At 36.9% G+C, this 6,000-nt stretch overlaps 1 long non-coding RNA gene across 1 annotated transcript in view; it reads right to left on the bottom strand.

The window, feature by feature from the left end:
- Positions 1-210: 210 nt before the first annotated feature.
- LOC122810935 overlaps positions 211-6,000 on the bottom strand; it is a 193,446-nt gene continuing 187,656 nt past the window's right edge. Inside the window, exon 3 of the long non-coding RNA XR_006366160.1 lies at positions 211-272. This is a non-coding gene — a long non-coding RNA (uncharacterized LOC122810935). The remainder of the gene's footprint in view (positions 273-6,000) is intronic.

Here is a 6,000-nt window from a genome sequence, read left to right as displayed (position 1 = left end):
TGGAGAAATATCAAGTGAACACAGAGAGGACATGCAGACTCTGCACAGAAGGCATCCCAGCCAAGACTCAAAACCTCTTGCTGTGAGGAGACAACAGTACACGTTGTGTTTAATTTAAATTAAAAAAAATTCATAATAAATATTTCTGAAAAAATATGGAAGCATACCAAAATTCCACTAATGAGTGATGCAATACAGGGGAAGGAGGCGGGGATAGCTCCCAACAAGCAACCCAGAGCAGTGTTTGATAGTCCTCCTATGATCTGGCTTACCTGTGAAGATAAAGAAAGAAATGTATTTGCATCATACCTTTTGCATGCAGTTGCAATCCACACTGTTTACGTGACATTCACTCTTGGCATACTCTAGGTGGGGCAGCTATGAGACGGACACTAAAACAGAGTTAAATGCACATTTCTGGTTTTAATTCCACACTAGAGCTTATCTAAACATTAATGTCAAAGTGAGAAAAAGGTGATCATTCTACCATCTGTGATGAGTGGTCTGCAACACTGTCCACAGTACAAAACATTTTAAGTGAAATATATAAAATAGATAAAGCATTCAGCTCAACAAACTGTGGTGCAAGGAGGCTCCATCCTCTGTATCATCGAATGTGGTAGCTCTACTCACATATTACTATTGTCTTTATATATGCTAATTCTGAATTTGCAGATGTTCAGAGAAAAAAAAATTAAAAAGAAAAAAATCAACTTTTCCTTCAGCTCTGACTTGCACATCTTAGATCACACTTCCACAACAGCAGTAACAAAGCAACCTGCAATGTATTAAGCACCACATGGAAATAGATAAGGTATTTTAGATCCAACATAATGAAATGGGAAATTTTATTTATTTATTTATTTTAGATCACATCTTACTTTTGAATGTGAGAAGGCATGACATTCCAAGGTGCTGTGGCAAGTTTAGAGTATGATCTTTCCATAGCATTTAGCATGAATGGTCACTCCTGCATGATGATAATATTTTAAGATCGTACAAAACAGCACATGATAAACGTGATGCTCCTCATACAACATTGTTAGAAATAGCAAAATAGATCAATTCAGAGAGTCAGTGAGAGACATATTCATTTTATCGCCACACTTATCAGTTGGATGAGTATCAGACCTCTCAACTGTCCCTATTTTGGAGAAATATTCTCATTTTCAGACATGATTTCTCATGTACATGAAGTACCTATGTTTAGATATATGACTGTTTTCAGGCTTGATTTATCCTTTCGCACAATTTTCTGAATTCCACCTCATCGCTCATGACTTTTCAAGCTGTCTAGTACACAGAAAATCACACTGTATGATCAACATGCTACTGCCACTGATAATTTAAAGAAAAACGAAAACACTTCTCCCATTTTCAGAAACAAAAATAAATAACCTTGTGCTTTAGAATTTTGTAATACAGTACATTAAAGTCTACAATTTTTTCACTGCCTCTGACAATGTGCTTATATTTTTCCAACATTTTTGCCACTCTGCTTTTTAAATGTGTTTCTGAGTAGTATTCTATATTCCTACAGGAAGCAGGCTTATGTGTTAATTAGATGTCCAGATTTTTGGGCTAGACGCCCCTACTTTTCAAATATTCATTGTGTGTAGGTTGAGTGATATGGTGAGTGGGCTGATCTGAAGACTCATTTTAGCCATGATCCAGGCCACAGACAGACATTGCAACACAAATATAAAATATTACATTAAAAATTAATGTTTTTTCAGAGGTAATTGACATAGAGTAAATCAAGTAATTCTAAGGGCAGTTACAATAGCAAGTGAACAAAAATATAAAGTAAATTACAGTTAAGCCACAGAAATAGGCTGTGTGTGACAATGTGTACAACATGAGAAAGCTTAACCACTTAAACAGATGGCATTCCTAAGCTCCGAAGGCATGAAGAAAAAGGGAGACGTAAATAAAGGAAATAAATGACCGCAGAAGGAAATGACTGAAAGGTAGTCAGAAGCAGATAAGGTATTTTGGGTCGAAAATAATGACATGTGAAGTATTATTTATTTATTTATTTGTTTGTTTATTTTAGATCACGTCTTGGTTTTGAATATGAAGAGATATGACATTCCAGAGTGCTGTGGCAAGTTTAGAGTATGATCTTTCCATAGCATTTAGTGTGAATGGTCACCCCTGCATGATGATGAATCCTGGTAGACGTGAGCTTATTCTTAAGGAGAAAATTGATGCGGTGATGAAAAGGTTAGCAGTGAGAAGTAAACCAAAGTTAGGATTAAATAACTTGTATAAGGTTGTTGTAAAGGAGAGTATGGCAAATTCAGTTAAATGGAAATCATGAGTGGAACTTAAAAGCTCTCAGTGATGTCTCCATGGTACAGCAAATTTATAAGAACTACCCAGAGCAAGGGGAGGGAGTACATACTTACATTTAGGCAGCAGGATGGAATAATCATTGACTTGTGGCAAACAGGTGGTTTAGAAATTTCTAAGAAAGCATTTTGCTGCTAGTGAGCTCAACATTAGCACAAAATCAAAGACTGACTCCATGGCGTAGATGGATGGAGCTCTAACTGTGTCCCAGGTGACAAGATCAAATAGCAGATCGGGCAATTGAGGAGTTAGGAAGTGAGGTGGGAAGGCCTAGCATTTTGTCAGTTTGCTCACTTCTGGAGGAAGGGGTGGGATTTCTCTCTGTAATCCAGCACTTCCATATTGATGGATGTATGCCATAACCCCAAGACAGAGTGCTGTTAAAAATTTGGCATTAGAGGGTAGGGCTGGAGCCGACTGACATTAATTGTGGTGATGCTCAGAATGGAACAGTTTTACCCAGTTAGGACATCAGACACAAAAAGACAAATTTTCCTACATATGTGGCACATATAACGGTATAAGAAGATCTCCGCTGTGTTTCCATTTCCCTCTCTAACCCACCTATAGTCATCCAGTCCTGCAGATAATATTGGGGTTACTAACTTAAGAGCAAAATAGTCAGCTTGAAGGCATGGCATGGGATGGGGAAAGAAAACAGAAAAGGGTCTAGATGGCTATAAAGTATTTTTATCTTTCAATGTGGGAAATAGCCTTGCATCGAGGGTTGTAAAATGTGGTAGAAAAATATTTTATGGAGTGGTAGGAAATCTATAGTTAAGTTTTATCTACATTCCCAATGCCTTTCTACTTGTGAAACCAAAGATGGAAATCAGCAAACTGTTCCTGTAGGGAATTTTGCATGTCTGAGTTGTGTCTTGTTTAATAAAACCATGTCATTAGCATATCATATCATTATATGGGTTTGGAAATCAGAAGAGAGGCTATTTATGAAGAAAGAGAGAGCAGGATAGTACCTGGTATGGATCCCTGTGGTACACCTGATTGTAAAAAGACAGACGTATGAACTGAAATTCCAAAGAAAACACAAACTGGAGTGTTTCTTAAATAATAATCTATTTCAAAGAATCCATAGCAAAGCTTTTGTTCAAAAGTTGAGAGAGAAGCAGATGGTGCTTAACTAAGTTAAAAGCACATGTCAAAGCAACAAACACAGTTCTGATAAATAATCCTTTGTCCACAATGGTGAATATACAGTCAGTGGCTATAAGTAAGGGGAATGAGGTACTGAATGAAAATGGACATGTATCCAGCTAGACTAGCCCGATCAACAAATGTAAAATAAAATAAAATAAAATAAATAAATAATAAATAAAAGGCTGTGCTATGAGTTAGTTAGTAAATTGTACTTACCAGTGTGTGAGAGGATTTGTTTGACATTAGCTTTGTTAATATTTTGGTTAATGAAAATAAGTTAGCTTCTTTGGAAAAAAATGTGGTAGGTTAAGATTAGAAAATTTCAATTTACTAAATTGCAAAGAGAGTAGGTGAATAGCTTACTGTGAATTTAGAAGGGAATTTGTAGTACTTAAAATAATAGCTTTATAAGGTTTACATGAGAATGGTCAATGTATGAGGCTGATAGTGGGCAATAAAGCTGGTAGGAAAGAGAGAACTATTTGAGAGTAGTGCCCTACTGTCCTTGGCATTAAAGGGGATTGCACAGGGGTCTATAGCCTCACTTATGTTCCCTAGAAGGTGGATAAGGAGCCAAGCATGGAATTTAGAGCAGCTTACAGGAGTTAAGCAGGGAGATGCTTAGAACTTGCAAGAATAAACAGAAGAGCTGCTTAGAAAAGTGTTATCAAAAATAAGCTGTGATAGTGGTTAGAAAAACCTATGTCATTACAAAGAATCAGATGTGATAAATGCAGAAGATATGTGCATAGGTTAAAAGAAAGTGTATAACTATTGTAGATAAGTATACCAATAAAAGAAAAAGAAAAGGATTATCTAAGTTAAAAAGAGTTAGAAAAATAAAATAAGGGCAATGTGAGTTCAGCAACGGGTGAGGATTCTAGAAGAAACTTATGAAAAAGAATGAAGATGTGGTCAGTATAATGGAGTTTACAAGTAGGACAGCAGCATTCCATTAGGGCACTGATCTGGCGGCATTAATTGTATTATAATCTAATTGAATGTACCTATCTCAGCTGAAGCATTCTAGTGACTAATTACATTTAGTGTTGTAATGACATAATAATGTAATTAATATAATTTTGAGATAGACACAGTGACGAGCTTTAAAGGCATGTCTGAACACTGAGTGGAAAGAAGACTTGTGAGAATGCTAGTGACATGTACAACTCATGAATTAGGAAGGTTATGGCTGTCCTGACACTTCTTTAGTAGACATCATATTTCTTTGTTTTGCAGACTGCATGCAGGTTTTGGTTTAAACAGAGAAAAAGAAGGCCTAATTAGACAAATAACCGTAAACAAATAATAAAACAAAAATATGTTTTTTTCAAAGAATAGACAGTATATTATCTAAAATATAAACTAATAGTAAGCACTTTCATCTTTCAATGTACTACAGGCTTTATCAGACAAACCACAATAAATTAACTGTCTGCCTAAGTGTAATCTTTAATTAACCACATATTATAAATCAATGATGTGAATGGAGGACTGAGACAGTTATCCTCCTTCATAAGGGAGGTCCTCTAATAGATCCTGGAAACTACAGATCCACTAGTATGACTAGTCCTATTTTCCTAGCCATGGAAAGAATTGTCATGGAAATTATAAACAGCAACATAGAAGATGTCCAGACACTGGATCCACCCCAGTTTGCCTTTCTCAAAGGAAGGCCATGCCTCCTTAATCTGGTGGACTTCTTTGAAGAGGTCACTAAGGCAATGGATGAAAGGAAAATGGTGCCTACACCTTATCTAGATCTGGCTAAAGCATTTGATACAATACCCCACTTGGGCATTGTCAACAAACTTATGGAACTAGGTATAACCCCCTTTGTAATATGCTGGATAGCTACCTGTTTCACTGATAGGACCCAAGAGGTTAGAATCAGTGAGGACACCTCCACAAAGAGACCAGTCACCAGTGGAGTCCCCAAGGGCTCTGTGCTAGTCTCACTCCTCTTTGGCATCTACTTCTACTACATCAAAAGCAATGTCAAAGGCCTCTGACTAACCAAGGTTGCAGATAATTTCAAACTGGGCCATAGTCACTGAATACAATAATCACAAGAACACCCTTCAGGAAGGTCTAACATAGGCAAGAATTTGATGCCAAAGCCATAGCTTAAAACTCATCGCCAACAAATGCATTATAATACCTTTTGGGAAGTTGGCCACCCTGGGTAACTACTTCATCAATAAAACATCCCTAAAAGATTATTCACTAGTCAAGGATCTAGCAACTCATGTAGATAGTAACCTAGCCTTCGACCTACATGTGTGCAAAGTAGTAGGAAAATCCTTCTATGTTGCTCAACTTACAAGCAAAGGCATTGCATCTAGGTCCAGAGAGGTCATGATACCACTGTACTTGGCTCTCATCTGTCCCATCATAGTGCATAATGCCCCCTTCGATATGTACCTGACCAGTCATGTGCAGCAACTGAAACATCCACAAATGTTATTTAAAAAAAAATACAAGGAG

The sequence above is a fragment of the Protopterus annectens genome, chromosome 9.part0 (assembly GCF_019279795.1).
Source record: "Protopterus annectens isolate FY-2018-M chromosome 9.part0, PAN1.0, whole genome shotgun sequence".
NCBI classification, from domain to species: Eukaryota; Metazoa; Chordata; order Ceratodontiformes; family Protopteridae; genus Protopterus; species Protopterus annectens.
Note: the sequence above shows the minus strand (reverse complement) of the source record. Positions and strands in the feature narration are given on the sequence as shown.